This window comes from Podarcis liolepis, assembly GCF_965112155.1.
Source record: "Podarcis liolepis genome assembly, chromosome: 12".
In the NCBI taxonomy this organism is placed as follows: domain Eukaryota; kingdom Metazoa; phylum Chordata; class Lepidosauria; order Squamata; family Lacertidae; genus Podarcis; species Podarcis liolepis.
The window spans coordinates 19,894,102-19,911,676 of record NC_139563.1 but is presented as its reverse complement, the minus strand read 5'-3'; the positions used below and the strand labels follow the sequence as shown (position 1 = coordinate 19,911,676).

Here is a 17,575-nt window from a genome sequence, read left to right as displayed (position 1 = left end):
CCTGTAACCTCACTTCTCACAGTGAGGGAACCGCCAGAAGGCCCTCGGCGCTGGACCTCAGTGTCCGGGTTGAACGATGGGGGTGGAGACGCTCCTTCAGGAATACTGGGCAGAGGCCATTTAGGGCTTTAAAGGTCAGCACCAACACTTTGAATTGTGCCCGGAAACATACTGGGAGCCAATGTAGGCCTTTCAAGACCGGTGTTATGTGGTCTCGGCAGCTGCTCCCAGTCACCAGTCTAGCTGCCACATTCTGGATTAGTTGTGGTTTCCGGGTCACCTTCAAAGGTAGCCCCACGTAGAGCTCATTGCAGTAGTCCAAGCAGGAGATAACCAGAGCATGCACCACTCTGGCAAGACAATCCACGGGCAGTTAAGGTCTCAGCCTGCGTACCAGATGGAGTTGGTAGACAGCTGCCCTGGACACAGAATTGACCTGTGCCTCCATGGACAGGTGTGAGTCCAAAATGACTCCCAGGCTGCACACCTGGTCCTTCAGGGGCACAGTTACCCCATTCAGGACCAGGGAGTCCTCCACACCAGCCCACCCCCTATCCCCCCAAAACAGTACTTCTGTCTTGTCAGGATTCAACCTCAATAAATATTAAATGTGGGGTATAAATAATGGGAGAGTGCTGTTATCTTCTCGCCTGGCTTACTGGCTTAGCAGAGGCTTTGGTTGACTACTGTTGGAAACAGCATCACTTATCAACTGGCTCTCCAAGGTTTCAGACAAGGAGTCTTTGACCAGCCCTGTGTAGAGGCATGGGTGATTGAAGTTTGTACCTTCTGCATGCAAAGCAAGCACTCCGCCATTGAGCTACAGTCCTTCCCCATATCTAATGATGCAGCAGCAATCCATGGATATTAACTTTAACTCTGTTCGCTTCAAGTAAGTTGAGGCTCTTAAGGCAAGAAAATTGTAAAAGTTCTCTCTCTTTTATCTCAGTAATTGACTCTTTTCCTCCCTCATTCTCCTCTCCAGCTAGTTCATTTCCACATGACACATTAGATCTATTCCTCTTCTCCAGTTAAGTTAGTTGAACATATATTTGCAGTTTAGCATTTAGTAACCGTGCAGCCGTAATATAATTCCACTGCGATGTTCTCTGCCAGATGTGATTGTTCTCCACAGCTGGGAGGGATATTAAGGGACTATTGCGTAACTCCCATTCCCATTCTAGCACGGAGGGAAATTAAAATTTGCAATTCAAGAACTGTGTCCCCAAATCACTCCTAGCGCTTCCTCCTGGGCTGTTTCACCTGTCAGTTTATAGTTAAATAAAGTCCTGCTTTTCATTTTAATCTCTGGCCAGACACCGGTTCATCTCTCATTTTCGCTCACTCTTCAGGCATACAAGTTCTTTGGCTTTAATTGCCTGTCATTTTTGTTGACCAGAAAATGGAACATTGCAAAAATCCAGACTTCAATGCCATCAAGCCTATAAAAGACTCCTTCATTACTCCACCTGATTAGGAACATCCTCTTAACAGATCTACATTTTAATAAGCAGGGCTAAATCATTAGCTTTGAAGTGAAGTTTATTCAGATGTGATCCTTCTTTGAGGACTTACTAAATTGAAGAGGGGATGAGGTATATAATTTATGACAAAAGGGACCTGGAAGAACTAACTTGTAGATTAGAAATCCGACTGCAGTTGAATGTGCAACAGATGTCTGGCAAACATTTGCCTCTGTGCTGCCAAGTGAGGCAAGCACAGGTCTGCACTTGGGAAGGAACACAGAGAGGGAGATTAGAAGATTGCAATCCTAAACCACTTAGGGGCGTTGCATACATTACATGCTCCTACACAAAACAGGAAGCCATAGCCAATCAGAGCTTTCTGGACCACACACCTTTTGTGACTGGAAACATGTGTTAGTTGAATGCACGTATTAAACATTTAATGGGAATGCATTCAAAATGCAATGTCTGAAGGAGCAATTGCCCAACCATCTTAGTGAATGGATGCATGGTCTAGTCCAGCAATGGCCACCACAGGAGCAACTGGAGGAAGAATTTATTACGTCCTTCATCCTAAAGTCCCAACAACTAGAACACAATACAAGAAACAGTATAAAACAACTTGCAACCATGCCCTACAAACATACATCTCAAGTGTCAAAAGACAGGACGAAGACCTAAGGGGCAAACAGAAAGGCCTGGGGGTCGCATGTGAGCCCTGAGCCAGAGGTTCCCCACCCCTGGTTTAGTGAGTGAGGGGCACCTACGGTAAGTTCATTTGTCTTCATCACTCAGGTCAATTTCATATTCCAAACCTCAGCCAGGACATCTCCAGGAAAGCACCTATTTTTCTTTAAGCAAAACCGACAACTTATTTATTCTCAGCAGACACTCTAATCACCTGTATTTACAATGAACATGGCAAGCAAAGAGCATACTAAGCATGGATGGCTAGGGTGCATTTAAAAATTATTATGAATAATTTCTAAAGTACATTCCAAACGACCCAAAGTGCTTTAAGATCCTTGCCTGGCACCACCTGTAAGAGGAAGGTTAGGCTGAGCGATAGACCACCCAGCAGGCTTGGAGAGTAAAAAGGGATTTTAATCTGTGTCTCTCAATGTTCTAGCATGCTGTAAATCCTTTACTGTTCCTTTGGACTAAATCAAATTATTTTATCGTCTTTTTTTTGGTCATCTTTGTGCTATATTTTTGTTTTCTTTTCTTTTTTAAACTTATATCCTGCCCCCTTTGTCAAAAGGCCCAAGGGCAGTTTACAGCAATGAAAAAATAAGTAAAAACAAAACAAAATCAAGCAATTCAACACAGTAAATAAACTTCATCTATTTGGGAACATATTACTATAAAGGCCAGAGCTCAGCATTCAAAGCCCTGCTGAAAAAGACAAGTCTTTAGCTAGTGCCCAAAACTATGCACCTGGACCTCTGGTGGGGAGGGAGTGCATTCCATAATAGGGGGGCTATTGCTGAAAATGCCTTTTAGTGAGTCACAGGCCCCTGCGTTTCACTCAGTGATGAAGCGTTGGAAGGTCTCACATCACAGGCAAGATGGTATGGGGAGAGGCACTCCTTCAGGTAATGAGCCCTTAAGATGTTCAGGGCTTCATAAGTCAGAACCAAAACCATGACTCAGGCTCAGAGTTGATACAGATCTTTGCATACTGGTGATATAGGGTCTCTCGCTGTCAGATTGAGCAAAAGCAACTCCATTTTCCACCAGCTGAAATCTCCAAACTGTCTTCAAGGGTGGCCCTACCTAGAGCCCAATGAAGTAGTCTAAACCAGAGTATGGATCAGTGTGCCTAGCAGTGGCGTAGCGTGGGGGGTGCCAAGGGTGCCGGCCGCACCGGGCGCAACGTCTGGGGGGGCGCGAGTCCAGAGGGAAGGGACAAGTTCCTTCCTCCGCCGGGCTCCCTGCCGCCACCGCCAGCCTTGCGCCCTAGCGCGCGCGCGCCCCCCGTCGCCGCTGCGGCTGCGCTCCACTCACTGCTCGCAGGAGGAGCAGCCGCTGCAGCAGCGCTGACGCCGCCACCGACGCCTGGCCGGCACGGGCAGCCTCCGCACCCCGCCGCGCCGCCGGGCCTCGCCGCGCCCTGCGCTCCCCAAAAACCTCTGAGAGGAAGCCGGTGGGCGGGCGAGGCCCGGCTAAGCCTCTCGCCAGCGGGTTAAGGGGCTTTCGGTTTTAAAAGGATTAGCTTGGGAAGGGGTGGGGGGGGCTGCTCGCCGGCAAGCGCCTGCTCCGCGTTTCCAAAGGCGCTCGCCATCCGAGGGACACGGAGCGCTTGCAAGGAACGGGCTCCGTGGAGCAGGTTAGGAAGAGATCCCTTCCCTGGCAGGCCGCCGGCTTCGCCAGCTGTTTCCCATTCACGATCAGGAGGAACTTCAGGCTGCTTTCAGCTTTGGTAGAGGGAATCTAAGCAAGGGGATGGAGCCGGTGCCTTGAGGAAAGGCGGCAGCATTGGGTTTGTTTTTAGTTTAGAGAAAAGGCAAGCAAGAGGCGACAGGAGAGAAGCCTGCAAAACTAAGGCATGGCAAGGAGAGAGTGGACAGAGAGGAAAGTTTTTATCCCTCTCTCTGTACAATGTAACTCGTGGGCATCCAGTGAAGCTGAACGTTGGAACAGTGGCGTAGCATGGGGGGTGCCAAGGGTGCCGGCCGCACCGGGTGCAACATGGGGGGGGCGCGCTCGCACTCGGGTGCTAAAATCCACGGGTTAGGGGGCGCAAATTACTTGCCTTGCCCCGGGTGCTGACAACCCACGCTACGCCACTGGTGCCTAGCTATCCCTAGCCACAACTAGCAAGATCTGGAAATGGGCTTTCTGTGCTACTGGAGCAACTTGAGCCTCCAGTGATATGGGAAAACCTAGGAGTCCCCCCAGATTAAGATCTTGTTCTTCAGGGGGGCTGCAACTGCATTCAGGCTGCCTCCCTGATTCAGAGGCCCATTAATCCAAAGCACCTTTGCTTAGCCAGGATTCAGCTTCAGCCTGAAACACTGCAGGAAGCTTTGCATCTTCCACATTTGTGCATTTTTCCACAAGAAAGCAGTCTGTTTCTCACGGGTGGTATAAATTATGCAAGGTTTTCTATATAGCATAAGTTCTAATTGACCTCCGCTGACTAAATTGCTACAAATAATGTGCAACCCTGGATGGGGATTGATGAAGCAGCATGTGGACTCTGACCTGTTGGAACACACACTGTTACATCTTCAGTGGGGGAAACAGCACTTTTAAATTAAAAGCATATTTTATGCACTCATGCCATAAATATTCTGTGGTCAGGTGAGGCAGAAGTACAGAACAGACGCCTACCAAAGAAGGATAGGGGAAAGGGATCCAACTTGTGCAATTCAGACACAAGCCCCCCCTTCCTTTTTTGTTTTCAGAACAAAAGAAATAAAATTGGAGTAACAGACACCAAAATGCACAAAGGACGCCCAACCCACATGGCTGATGTTACCATCACATCCACATCTCTGAGAAGCACTAAAATAATGCTTAAATCCTTGTTTGGGGGTCCTCAAGTGAGGGTACCATGGTGCCCTCAGACATTCCACACTTGCTTTTTGTCTGCCAAGGCCATCTGCCCTCCCATTTTGTTGTTGTTTTTTCTCCTTTGGCCTGTGTTTTTAGGAGGGGTGTATGTAGGTGTTCTGCCTGTTGTTTGTGTTTGGATGGGAAAATTCTGAGCAATGGGTATTTTGTAGTGACAGTTTCTTAGATGTGCTCCTGGGCTCAAAAAGGTTGGGGACCTCTAGCCTAGTCCCTCAAGCAGAAAGATTATTGACCCAGTCCCGGTGGGGGCCAAAAGCCCACATATCCATCAGCTGAGGCAAATAAAGTTTCTATGGCTACTGCTAACTATGCCCGCTTATATCATCAGGTGGTTTTCTATTGTTTTTATGCTGCCTTCTTAATCTGAATCCCCTCTCCTCTGCCTTGTCAGCCCCTTTAGAAAAACTGATTGTAAAAAAGAGTGATTAAATAAATAAATCATCAAATAAGGCCAGAACTAGGAAAATGAAACAGCAAAATGGATTGTATCACTTCAGATTGTTGGTGGGGAACGCAGTTTTTGAATGTTCTCCATCATATATCTGAACAAAGTGCTACAGAGGTAGTAGAATTCCTCCATGCTGCACTTCAACAGATGCCAGGGGTGGTGAGTCATATTTATGAATGCTCCCATAGACAAAAAGGTGGACTATGCTAAATTTTGCTCCCCAATCTGCTAGTTGTATGGATGTTGTTGCTGTTGTTGTTTGAATGGATGTGTTTTATATGACCTTCCCCAATGACATGCTCTACGGGGATCTGGCCAATTGGCAGACTAACTCTATGTTACAAAGATATCTGCAGGTGTGACATGAATGCTGGCAACATCAACTCTTCCACGTGGGATTCTCTTGCAGACAACCATAGTGTCTGGAGACAAGCAGCCACGTCATGTATCCAAAGCAGTGACCAGAGGAGGAATGACTCCTGGGAGGAGCATAGACAGAAGAAACACCATGGTGCATGTGCAACAGCACAACTGGACACCTTCATCTGTCCCAGCTGCAAGAAAACATGTCTCTCCTGCATTGGTCTCTACAGCCACAGCAGGCACTGCAACCTTCCAACAGACTGACCTCACCCCAAAGGTGCGCTCCATTGTCTCCCAAGACAGATGGACACCAACTAACCATTCAAAATTTAACTTTGCTGAAGCTTAGCTTATGGGAGTCTGGGTCTGGCTCAGTGCCTGTGTAGGAATGTTTAGGAAGGTAGGAGAGGATATATTACTGGTAATTAGATATGATCCCTCCTCACTCACACTAGTAAGCATACACAGCAGAGCACATTCCTTGCAGCAAATACTGAAGCTGTTGATGACTGGTTTCGGTCTGTTAATTAAGCAATCCAGGAAGCCCTTTGTGCAGACTGGATTCTTCCTGGTAATTTCCCCTTTATTTTCCTCTTTAAATAATAACACAGTTTACTCACATTCAGTAGCAACTAAAGGCAGGCTTTAGTTGTAGTTACAGGTAAATGTAAAGGGACCCCTGACCATTAGGTCCAGTCACAGACAACTCTGGGGTTGTGGCGCTCATCTCATTTTATTGGCTGAGGGAGCTGGCATACAGCTTCCGGGTCATGTGGCCAGCATGACTAAACCGCTTCTGGCGAACCAGAGCAGCGCACGGAAATGCTGTTTACCTTCCCACCGGAGCAGTACCTATTTATCTACTTGCACTTTGATGTGCTTTCAAACTGCTAGGTTGGCAGGAGCAGGTTGGCAGAACAACAGGAGTTCACCCCATCACAGGGATTTGAACCGCCAACCTTCTGATCAGCAAGCCCTAGGCTCTGTGGTTTAACCCACAGTGCCACCCACGTCCCTGTAGTTACAGGTACATTTGTAGATTAAAGTGCAGAGAAGAGAAGTCTGAGCTAAGCCTTAAACTTACAACATGGGCTTACATCCTTTGTTATTGATGAGCCATGTGCTGGATAACAGCCAGAGAAGTCCAAAAGAGAAGTCCAAAAAGAGAGATCTAAAAATAGGAAGACGGCTGTGTGGCCAGCCCTTTTACTTGGGTCAGCTAGGGTCACGCCCATCTACCTGGTCACACTCAGGGGGAGGTGGCTCTCAACAGGTATGACAGGAAGTCCTCCCTGTTTGGAGCCACCTTCCTCTGTGTGCCCATCCAAGCAAGCAGGAAATGTTGGACGTGAATGCTCTTGCTATACATCCCACAACCTGGATAGGAACCAACTCAAATCCCATCACAAGAGAATGCCAGGATAAAAATTTAAATGAATATGCAAGAATTACCCCACTGAGGGTATTGGTGGGCTTCAACTATAGCAGAAATGGCAGTTCCACTTCCTTTGTTGCTTATTAGCATTCAACCTTTTTGATTAACATCCAAGTTACTTCTTAGCAATCAAAGGCAGTATTGCTTTATTGCTTTTATAATATATGAATTTTGTTTGCCCATCTGGTCTAGCGTTGTCTCCTCTGACTGGAAGCAACTTTCCTGGATCTCAGGCAAGTTTCTTTCCATTCACTGGCTCTTTCACTGGGAAAGCTGGTGACTGAACCTGGAAGACCCTTCTTCATCCAAAGCATGCACTCTACCACTAAGCCACTGGCCCTCCTTATTTACTAGATTGCTTTTTCTTACCCTAATATTGGGCCACCGCTTACTTCTGAGCTATGAGACTGTACTTCAACTTCTATTCAAACAAATGATTTAAGGTTCACACCACTGAACGGAGATTCCCCAGGGCCAATAATTTTGATGCTCAACTTGCTAAGTTGGTTCTATTTAATGCGATGTTCTCCACGCATGGTAGAACATTAAGCAATGCCATGTCCTGATCTTTCCAGGACCCAGCAATTTGCAAAGGAATGCAGTGCCTAGATGGCTAAAGAACGAAATAATGATGTTATTACAGATAGTATCTCTGACTCCTGTATTACCTTCCCCTAACCCAGCAACCAACACTGTTCCTGACAATATCTATCATCTATCTATCTATCTATCTATCTATCTATCTATCTATCTATCTATCTCTACAGTATCTATCATCTATCTATCTATAATGGCATATGTTTAATTTAAACATACAGGCAGGAAAATGCAGTCCTTCATTAGCCTGAGTATCTGCAGCTGGAAAACCAAAGGAGTACAGATGAACTTTCACTGCACTGATAACATAAAGCATGAATATTGGAGAAAAACACATTTCCAACTAGATATTGAAATGTCCCCAGTCAACAAGGATCGCAACATGCTACATCAACAAAACACCTGGTCTGATCCCCCCCACACCCTTTTCCAGAGTTTGTTTTTTTTTTTTAAATGAAACAGCATTCTTTATAGCATGCAAACCCAGGTCCTTGGATCGTCACAATAAGAGAAATCCTGACCACATGATGGTTTTTTTAGTGATATGAGAAGGGCTCGCTAGTCCAGTTTTCACCTTCAGTGTTAAGAACAGCAGAGTTCTTATCTCGAATGTGTCTCTTTATAATTATGTAATTACACACCTCATTTATCCAATTGTTAAGCCAGGAGTTTGATTAAATATTAACAACGGCCTGGTTCTTCCAGTGTCATTAGTTGGAAAGCAACCCTGTAATCTCAGGTAACACATGATAGCAATTATCGTTCACAGTCACACTTAGCAGAAACCCCAGCACAATCAGGACAGATAAGGCTGCTCAGTCGAAAACGCATTTACCTGGATTGCCTTTGTTATCTTAACAGCACCGAGGATAATGTAGGTTTCACGCCACTTACGTGCTGTATATGAAGTAAACTGCAATGTGGAATTATATCACAGTGTTAGTAAGCTGTTAAATGTTCAAATTGAAAAAAATTATCAAATTCAAATTAAATTGAATTAATTTGAATTGATAAGCAGTTAAATGTTCACCTACTCAACCTATTTCTTCAACATAGTACAGCAGGCTATATGAGGGTCAAACAAAATGCAATATCAATTTGCATGAAGGAAATTAATTGGTTGATATGTAAACTGTAATTACAGAGAAGCTGGAGAAGCCTTGGAATCTTAGAAGTGGGGGAATTTAACTCTTTTCCTGTCATGGCCCCAACAAAAATTGCCCCTCTAAAGCTGCTATTTGCATTTCAAGCGAAGCTTGCTTTGATGCAGCTTCAGAGTGGTGTGGTGTTGTTTTTCTTGGAACTGTGATACGGAGAGAACGTTAAACCTGCATTTCTGTTTCCCATGGTCCTGAGGCCTCTCTAGGCTTCCCCACAGCTGCTATTCATATAGCATTAAAAAAATCTGCAAATTAATTGCATTTATGCAATTAAGGCCACATCTAGTTCGGCCCTGAGATCCCAACCTTTGACAGCAAATGCATGACTGGTTTTTCCATGATGTGTCCGCCCAGTATAACTGCCACTAAAGAATTAAACTGGAAATGAAGAAGGGGGAAACACGGGTACCACGGACAGCTACCATAGGTGACATACGACTGCTTTAGACAATTAGGCTGACTGAACTCCGCAAAAAACAAACAAACAAACTGATTTACCAGAGAACAGGAGATTGACCAAAAGGCCTCAAGGAGTCTCTCTAAGTTCAAATGGAAGGATATGAATGTTTGGTGCACAGAAAAGAGGGTGGCTTTGAGTTTTCAGAGGAAACTTCTACCTTTCTATTTGGAATTCTCCTTGGCAGGGCTAAGCTCCAGTAGACCTGATGCATCAGTCTCCACTGGTTCTAGAACTAGAGCCATTATGGTCCCATCCTGTCTGGTCTAGCAGTAAAGATCCAGCACATACATTTGGCATCCTGAATAGCTCAGCTCATAATTCTTCATGATGTGTTTATGCTGTGTCGCTGAACTCATAAGCCTTCAACACTGCTTTATGCCTTAGCCACACACCTTGCATAACTGTGCTGTCATGTCAAATATCTGGTCCCAGGTGTTATATTGCTTATGCATGTTAAAACTAGGGTTCTAAGCTAACTATTTTATGGTGAATTGTTTTTCATCATTATATAGAGAGCAGATGAAAAGCTTCTGGTTTTCTGTTACAGAATTCAGATTATTTTTATTTCCCTCCCACTTTTGTAAACTATTCATCACTTTTGGTAAAATGTTGTGGCAGACAGCTGCAAGATCTTAGCTGATTGAATTTATTGATTGCATCCTCCTGGATCTTGCAAATCTTATTTTGAATTTTTGCATCTGCCAATTATGTTTTAGGAGCTATTTATTATAAAGCTGGGGTGAATAGCACATGCATACATACATATGGGGGGCATATGTGTCCCCCCAAAATGTATGCATGGTTCCACTTCATTGTGCACCTGTCAGAATCTCCCCATTTGCTCCAAGCGAGGGGGAAATTCTCCACAAAGTGAAACATGACCTTGTGTATGGGGAGCAGGACTCCATTTAAGTGAATGGGTAAGCCAGGCATCCCCAAACTTGGCCCTCCAGATGTTTTGGAACTACAATTCCCATCATCCCTGACCACTGGTCCTGTTAGCTAGGGATGATGGAAATTGTAGTTCCAAAACATCTGGAGGGCCGAATTTGGGGGTGCCTGGGGTAGGAATGCCTATTCAGTCATTAACTTTAGGTGTGCTCACATTTCTGTCTCAGAATATAGTGAAGTTGTTGGGGTTTTCCTGGTGCATTTCACAATTATTTCTCCCCAAACTGTTCACATCAACTTATTCATTAGTGTCAGATTTGTTTCTGTTTGTGTCCACACCAGGGGGTGTTGACAGAGTGGGGATATATATTCTCTCTCCCTCTCCTTCTCACTACATGCATAGCCAGGGAAAATGTTTTGTAGTGGAGCTTAGATTTTGCAGATCTAACATACCCAGTTCTGAAAAAGGAATATTCCACAATGTGATCCCTTACAAAGAAAGAAGTTTGAAGATTTCAGTCATTAAAATAATCAAGGGCTCCAATACCAGCTGGCTAGATGGCCTGTTCCCTGGATATGTAATATTGTAGGTCATTATCGATCTTTTAAAAGCGAGCAGTTGAACCCAACTCCATTAGATTTAAACAGACTGTAACCTTTTTGTAAGCTTAAAACTTAAATATAAACTGGGCAACACATAATTTACATGCTGAATGCATTTATTTATTCTTTTTGGAAAGATATATGGAAGTCCTTGGAGGCTTTTGAAGGTTTATTAAGACTTGAAGGTGATTATTTGGCCTATTGAAGATTCAGAAGAGGAAGTGCAGAGAGCTGAAAAGAACAGATACCGGAGTATTAAATCTAACCTTGATATTCTGAACAGCAGACACCTTTAAAAGATTTGTGTGCATGCGTGATACCCCATGTCAGCTGTAAACTAGAGATTCTGTTGCTTTGTAGACTTAACAGAAATGAAATTCTAGCATCTGCTTTGCAAAACAAAGCAATAATCTCCTTAAGTAAGACGGAAAAACAAATTCTATTTTCAGAATAAATTACAATTTCAAGTTCATGAAGTTTGATTCTCCACCAATCAGAATAAAACCTGTTTAAAGCTAAGACCCTAAAGTATTTAGCTTAAAATAATTTCCAGCATAAGTGAGAGAACTTACTTCTAAATAAACATGGAAGTAAACAGAATATAAGCACAGGAACATAGGCAGTTGCCTTAATCCAAGTCAGATAATTCCCCATTCAGTTTAGTACTGGGGGTTTTTTTATAATTTTTTTCTATACTTTTTTAAAGGTAAAGGGACCCCTGAACATTAGGTCCAGTCGTGGCCGACTCTGGGGTTGCGGCGCTCATCTCGCTTTATTGGCAGAGGGAGCCGGCGTACAGCTTCCGGGTCATGTGGCCAGCATGACTAAACCGCTTCTGGCGAACCAGAGCAGCGCACGGAAACGCCGTTTACCTTCCCACCGGAGTGGTACCTATTTATCTACTCGCACTTTGACATGCTTTCGAACTGCTAGGTTGGCAGGAGCAGGGACCGAGCAATGGGAGCTCACCCCGTCGCGGGGATTCGAACTGCCAGCCTTCTGATCGGCAAGTCCTAAGCTGTGTGGTTTAACCCACAGCGCCACCCGCATCCCTTTCAGTTTAGTACTGTTGACGAAGGCTGGCAGTACCTTGAACTTAGCCCAGTAGCTATTTGACAGACAGCTAGAGAACCCAGAGAAGACTGTCTAATTTAGGATCTTACTGCATGGGCAGGCACATATATGAAGCAGTGATCCTTCAGGTATCCTGGTCACAAACAAGGGAACCTCTGACAGTCAAGGACATATCAATTGTATCCTGCAGTAGTGGTGGTGAAATCTTGCTCATGTTAATCTTGGGTGTTTCATTAGCTCCATTTGGGGGGGGGGATGAAACTTTTTCCAAATAATTTGTGGTTTAACTTCTATAATCCCTTGTCTCCCCCACACAAAATGATCAATTAATATTTCACAGCCAGCTCAGAAGACCATCCTCACTGGAGAGGTTTACTAATTATACACAGGAGACTAAGGCTAGGTTTTTGTGATGTACCCATTCAACATTTCAGCTGTCAAATCCTGGAAGTCTAGTTAAAAGGAAGTGATGGAGCATTCTGTGGACAGGGGGAAAAATCTTTACTGAAAGCATGAGGAAAGTTTGTTATGAAGTGCTGCTTATGCATCCACCATTCTGCAAAGCAGTAGCAATATCTTTTGCCACCAGTACCAACACTGAAAGAAAAATAATTCAATGTCCCTTTATGTTTAGAATAAAGCTCTCAGGAACAGAAACATTTAATATTAATAACCTTTCATTATGAGACATTGGCTGGTGCCCGCTTTAGTGTAGCTTCTGTTTCCAAGAGGCGAACTGAGAGATGTGGAGAAAGTGAGATAACGTGGCCACAGAATGGGTAGACGGACCATTTGAGTGGGTAGTGACTGAGGAACTGGCCAATCAACCCTTACAACCTTCTGAAATGGACTGTCCAAAAAATTTGATGCTAACAAGAGTTTTGTGAGTTAAAATGTGTGAGCAGGCGGAGTTTACTGTGCGATATTGGACTGGACCACCCTTAGTAAGACAAAACCATTCCCACTGGTGAATAGAGACAAGGAAATCTGTCCATTTTTGTTTCTCTCAAATTCTAATTTTATAATCTTAAATTCAGTTCTCCACTTGTGAATTATTATTTTTTTCAAAATTCATCAGCATTTTAGGAAGAATTTCTCCTAATTTACACCTTTGTTATTTTGTCTAATATGCATATTTGTGGAATCCATTTTCCCTAATATAATCCATTTCTATACATTATTCTCACCAATATATGCATTTTATGCACACTTTAATATATGCATTTTTGCATACATAACCTGATTAGAGAACTGCATTGTAAAATTAGAAAAATGCAAATTTCAAAGGATGGTTGCCCAACATTGGAAGGGACTCCCTCGGAAAGTGGTGGACTGTTCTTTCTTGGAGAGGTTGGGTGGCCATCCGCTTTAGTTGAAATTCCTGCATTGCAGGGGGTTGGACTAGATGACCCTCAGAGTCCCAACTCCACATTTCTAGCATTCTATGAAACACTTGACATGAACAATGCTCGAAAAATGCAGGACATCTAAATGCTGCAGAAGGAACAAAGATGAGAGTAATTGGTTCTTCTGACTACATTACTTTGAGCTCAGGGTTGTTGTTTTTTAAGTCTGCAGGAAATGCTCTTAGTGCTTATGGAGCTTAATCAAATAAACTCCAAAAACATTTTATGATATATATATATATATATATATATATATATATATATATATATACACAGCATGCAGTCTGCTGTGAATATTTGTATAGTGCTAAAACCTAAAACATAAGAAATATTTTTCAGGACTAGTTATTTGTACAAAATGACTCAGAGATGTTGCCAACATTATTAGCAGGGCTAATGCATGCTTTAACATGCTGATTAACTGACTAGAGATCAAGTTGATTAAATTGATGGGAGTCCATTTTAATCAACGAGGGAACATTTTAATCAGAGATGCTGCAAATTAAAGATGCAGCTTTTTCATTTCTAAAAAGTACCTTGTGGTGGGATCACAGTGGCTGTTTCTTTGTGTAGGGATGCCCATTTCCCATGAGAATGTAAGAAGCTATCTTCTACCAAGTCAGACCATTGGTCCATCTAGCGCCATGTTGTCTACACTGGCTGGCAGCAGCTCTCCAGAGATTCAGCCAAGGGTCTGTCCCAGTCCTACCTGGAGATGCTGGGATTTAACTTAAGGCTTTCTGCATGAACAGCAGATGCACAACCAAGAATCCTCCCAAGTCTTGAGAATCAGTTCACAATGGGAAATCAACCCCAGGCCACTGCCTGATGCAATATCTATTCCCCCACAAAAAACTGCATTTCTCTTTCAGTCTAGGTAACTCATTGCAAGGGCCACCAATCAATCCAGACCACCTGCCCCAGCCAACCACTGGCTTTCCCCCCCTGCCTGCCTGTCTTCCACTATTTTTAAAGAAAAGACTGATTGATTGATTGATTGATTGATTTGATTGCATGTGGGTGGCACTGTGAGTTAAACTGCAGAGCCTAGGACTTGCTGATCAGAAGGTTGGCGGTTCGAATCCCTGCAACTGGGTGAGCTCCTGTTGCTCGGTCCCTGCTCCTGCCAACCTAGCAGTTCGAAAGCACGTTAAAGTGCAAGTAGATAAATAGGTACCGCTCCAGTGGGAAGGTAAACGGCGTTTCCGTGCACTGCTCTGGTTCACCAGAAGCAGCTTAGTCATGCTGGCCACATGACCCGGAAGCTGTACGCCGGCTCCCTGGGCCAATAAAGCGAGATGAGGGCCGCAAACCCAGAGTCGGTCACGACTGGACCTAATGGTCAAGGGTCCCTTTACCTTTACCTTTATATACCCTTTTCTCTAAGGAGCTCTAAGTGGTTCTTCCCCCTCCCCTTTAACCTGCACAACCCTATGAGGTGGGTTAGGCTGAGAGGCACTCTAACCACTATACCATACAACAGTCAAGAATGAAAACTCTGTGTGTGCATGGGCATAATTACACTGATGTCATTCACATTCATTCCAGAGGGCAAGTGATAGGTAGGAGCTAAGCACAAAGGAAACCAGCCTGTGTGCATGTCCTCCAATAAAATAAGTTCTGCTTAGACAATTCAATTTTCATACACTAAGCACAACCCACTGAGCACAATGAAAATCCCTTTCATTTCACTGGGGCATCCAGGGGCACATATCTGTGCCTAATATGCTCTAAAAGGAAAACACAGAGGAGAAAAGTGTGCATCATAATGCATGTCTATTCATACAATGGAAACATAGATGTAATTACAGTGTCAATGGCAAGCCACATCAGGGTACCAGTGATGCAAACAATTTGATGCACTTAGGAACCAGTTTTCATAAGAAACCAGAGGAGCATAAGCCAAGGAATTTACACTATCCTGCCTTTGTAGAACAAAAACAGGAAGCAAAGTCCATGGCTGAAATGAAGTGATAAAATAGAGACATATTCTAAAGGCATTCTCTACTCTTCAGTTAGAGCTAACAAAGGATTGCATGAAAGAGTTTCAACAACAAATGCTTTCCATTTCTCTGTATCAGTTCCATTCATAGATCACAGAATCATAGAATTGTGGAGTTGGAAGGGATCCCGAGGGTCATCTAACCCAACCCCCTGCAATGCAAGAATCTCAACACATGGTTCCCCATCCAACTGAAACCATACCGGACCCTGCTTAGCTTTGCAAATGTGCCAGCAATTTTTATGCAGCACCACTAGGAGGGGGCAACTTATCTGTAAGACACCAGGTGAAGCTTTCTGGTAAACTGAACCAACACTGCAGTTTTACACACACACCCCAGTCGAGTCCTTTATGTTGGTCAGGTATTCCTGTGAAGTAACAAACTTGTGGTGCTCCCTGGTACTGTCGGCTGCCGGGTCCCCCCGCACCGCACAGCTGTCCTGTCCCACGTTACTCCCAGAACTTGATCAACATCTCTCCTCACTAGATGTACTTTGCCAGCTTTTGTCTTCCTCACTAGCTCACCGTTCCTTCTCTTCCCCCTCTCTCCTCACTTTCCAGCCTAACTGCCCTGTCACTTTCCCAATCATCTGATTGCCTTGGCAACAGTTGTCAAGACTGCCAAAAACTGTCTCACCCCTAACTAGTTTCAATTTTACTTATTTCCCCCCGCCCCATGTTCCCCAGGCAAGTAGCCTTATGAAAAATATTAAAACCAAAACAGAAACATTTAAAAACCATCTCATGACAAAACCACATCAATCTGCTGCAAGCACTGAATTGTGAGACAGCCAGATTTGCAAATGGCATCTAGTTATTCTGGATTGTATCATCAGGCTGAGAAAGGTTCTCTCCAAACTAGGTTATGAGGCTCTGGACAACCACAGTTATAATTAACTTACGAACTGTAATGCCACAGAATGTTACAATGGCCATTAGATATATGGAAGGCAAATTCAGGGAAGGTCAGTTGATCAATAACTATTAATCACAACAGTTAAAAATGGAATCTACGGATTCAGTGGTATTATAAATTTGATTACTAGATCTTGGGTTGAATCAATGGGGATGGTTTCCCAGAGGGGTCTGGCTGGCTGCTGTTAGAGGCAAAAATGGCAGCATCAATTGATCTTTGGTTAAAAGTCCAAACTCCATCCAAATTCCCAGATAATAAATTATATATTTCATTGTTGTAGCATTATATTACCCGAAATGAACAAGAAATAGTAGCTGGAAGGTGGGAATACTCTAACTTTAAATGCTTTTTTTTGCATTCATTTGGCTTGAACATTAAAGGAACTGGGATGTTCCTTTATGATTGGTATCTTCTAGTTATAGGCCAGGATCCAAAGAACTGTGCAATCCATTGTATGTGACAAAGGAACATTCACAGCACAATTTCATGTATGTTTACCCAGAAATGTCTCATTGGGTTTAACTGGACTTACTCTTAAGTGCATGTGCAAAATATTACATTCTATTAATCTCAATCAACAGCTGGAAATCTGCTGTTCTAAATCAGAAAGCTTAAATATTCCATGGGGCTAAAGCAAGCCCCTTATGTCACCACAACAATTCTTAGGATCCTGCCTGCACCATATGCAGTGGTTTTCAATTACTCCAATTAATCTATTTGGGAATAGGAAAAAAGATTCAACCATTCATCAAGGCTAGGTGCTGGACCAGGTAAAATATAAAATGATCATGAAATGGAAGGAGTATTATTCATATCACACAACTTGGGTTCAACACCCTCAGAAGAGAGGCAAGAGAAATCATTTGCATTATCATGATAGGCATATAAGCCAAAAAAAAAAAAATTTCTCCAAAGTTACCTTGAAATTCTTTTTTTCCATTCTTGCCTCATTATACATGCCGGCATAGGGAAAACAGACTACAGTTTATCTGCCTCAGAGTTTTGCAGATGTGCCATTTATCTTCTTTAATATGCCTAACAGCAACAGACTTCTGGAGTCTGTCTGTATTCAAAAGTATCTTCTCTCAAGCACTGATTAGCTTGGCAGAACATATAGCAGGTGACCAGATGACTTAAGGGCATGAAGGCAGATTTACTGGCAACCATGTCCGCTT

At 43.6% G+C, this 17,575-nt stretch overlaps 1 protein-coding gene across 4 annotated transcripts in view; it reads right to left on the bottom strand.

Annotated features, from left to right (window-relative positions):
• LOC310689509 (uncharacterized protein) overlaps positions 1-17,575 on the bottom strand; it is a 209,398-nt gene that overhangs the window by 50,099 nt on the left and 141,724 nt on the right. The window contains exon 2 of one of the 4 annotated variants that reach the window (XM_083467302.1): positions 8,724-8,801. The exons of the other annotated variants lie outside the window; for them this stretch is intronic. The gene's annotated coding sequence lies outside the window, so the exon portion shown is untranslated. The remainder of the gene's footprint in view (positions 1-8,723; positions 8,802-17,575) is intronic. 4 annotated transcript variants of the gene reach the window in all.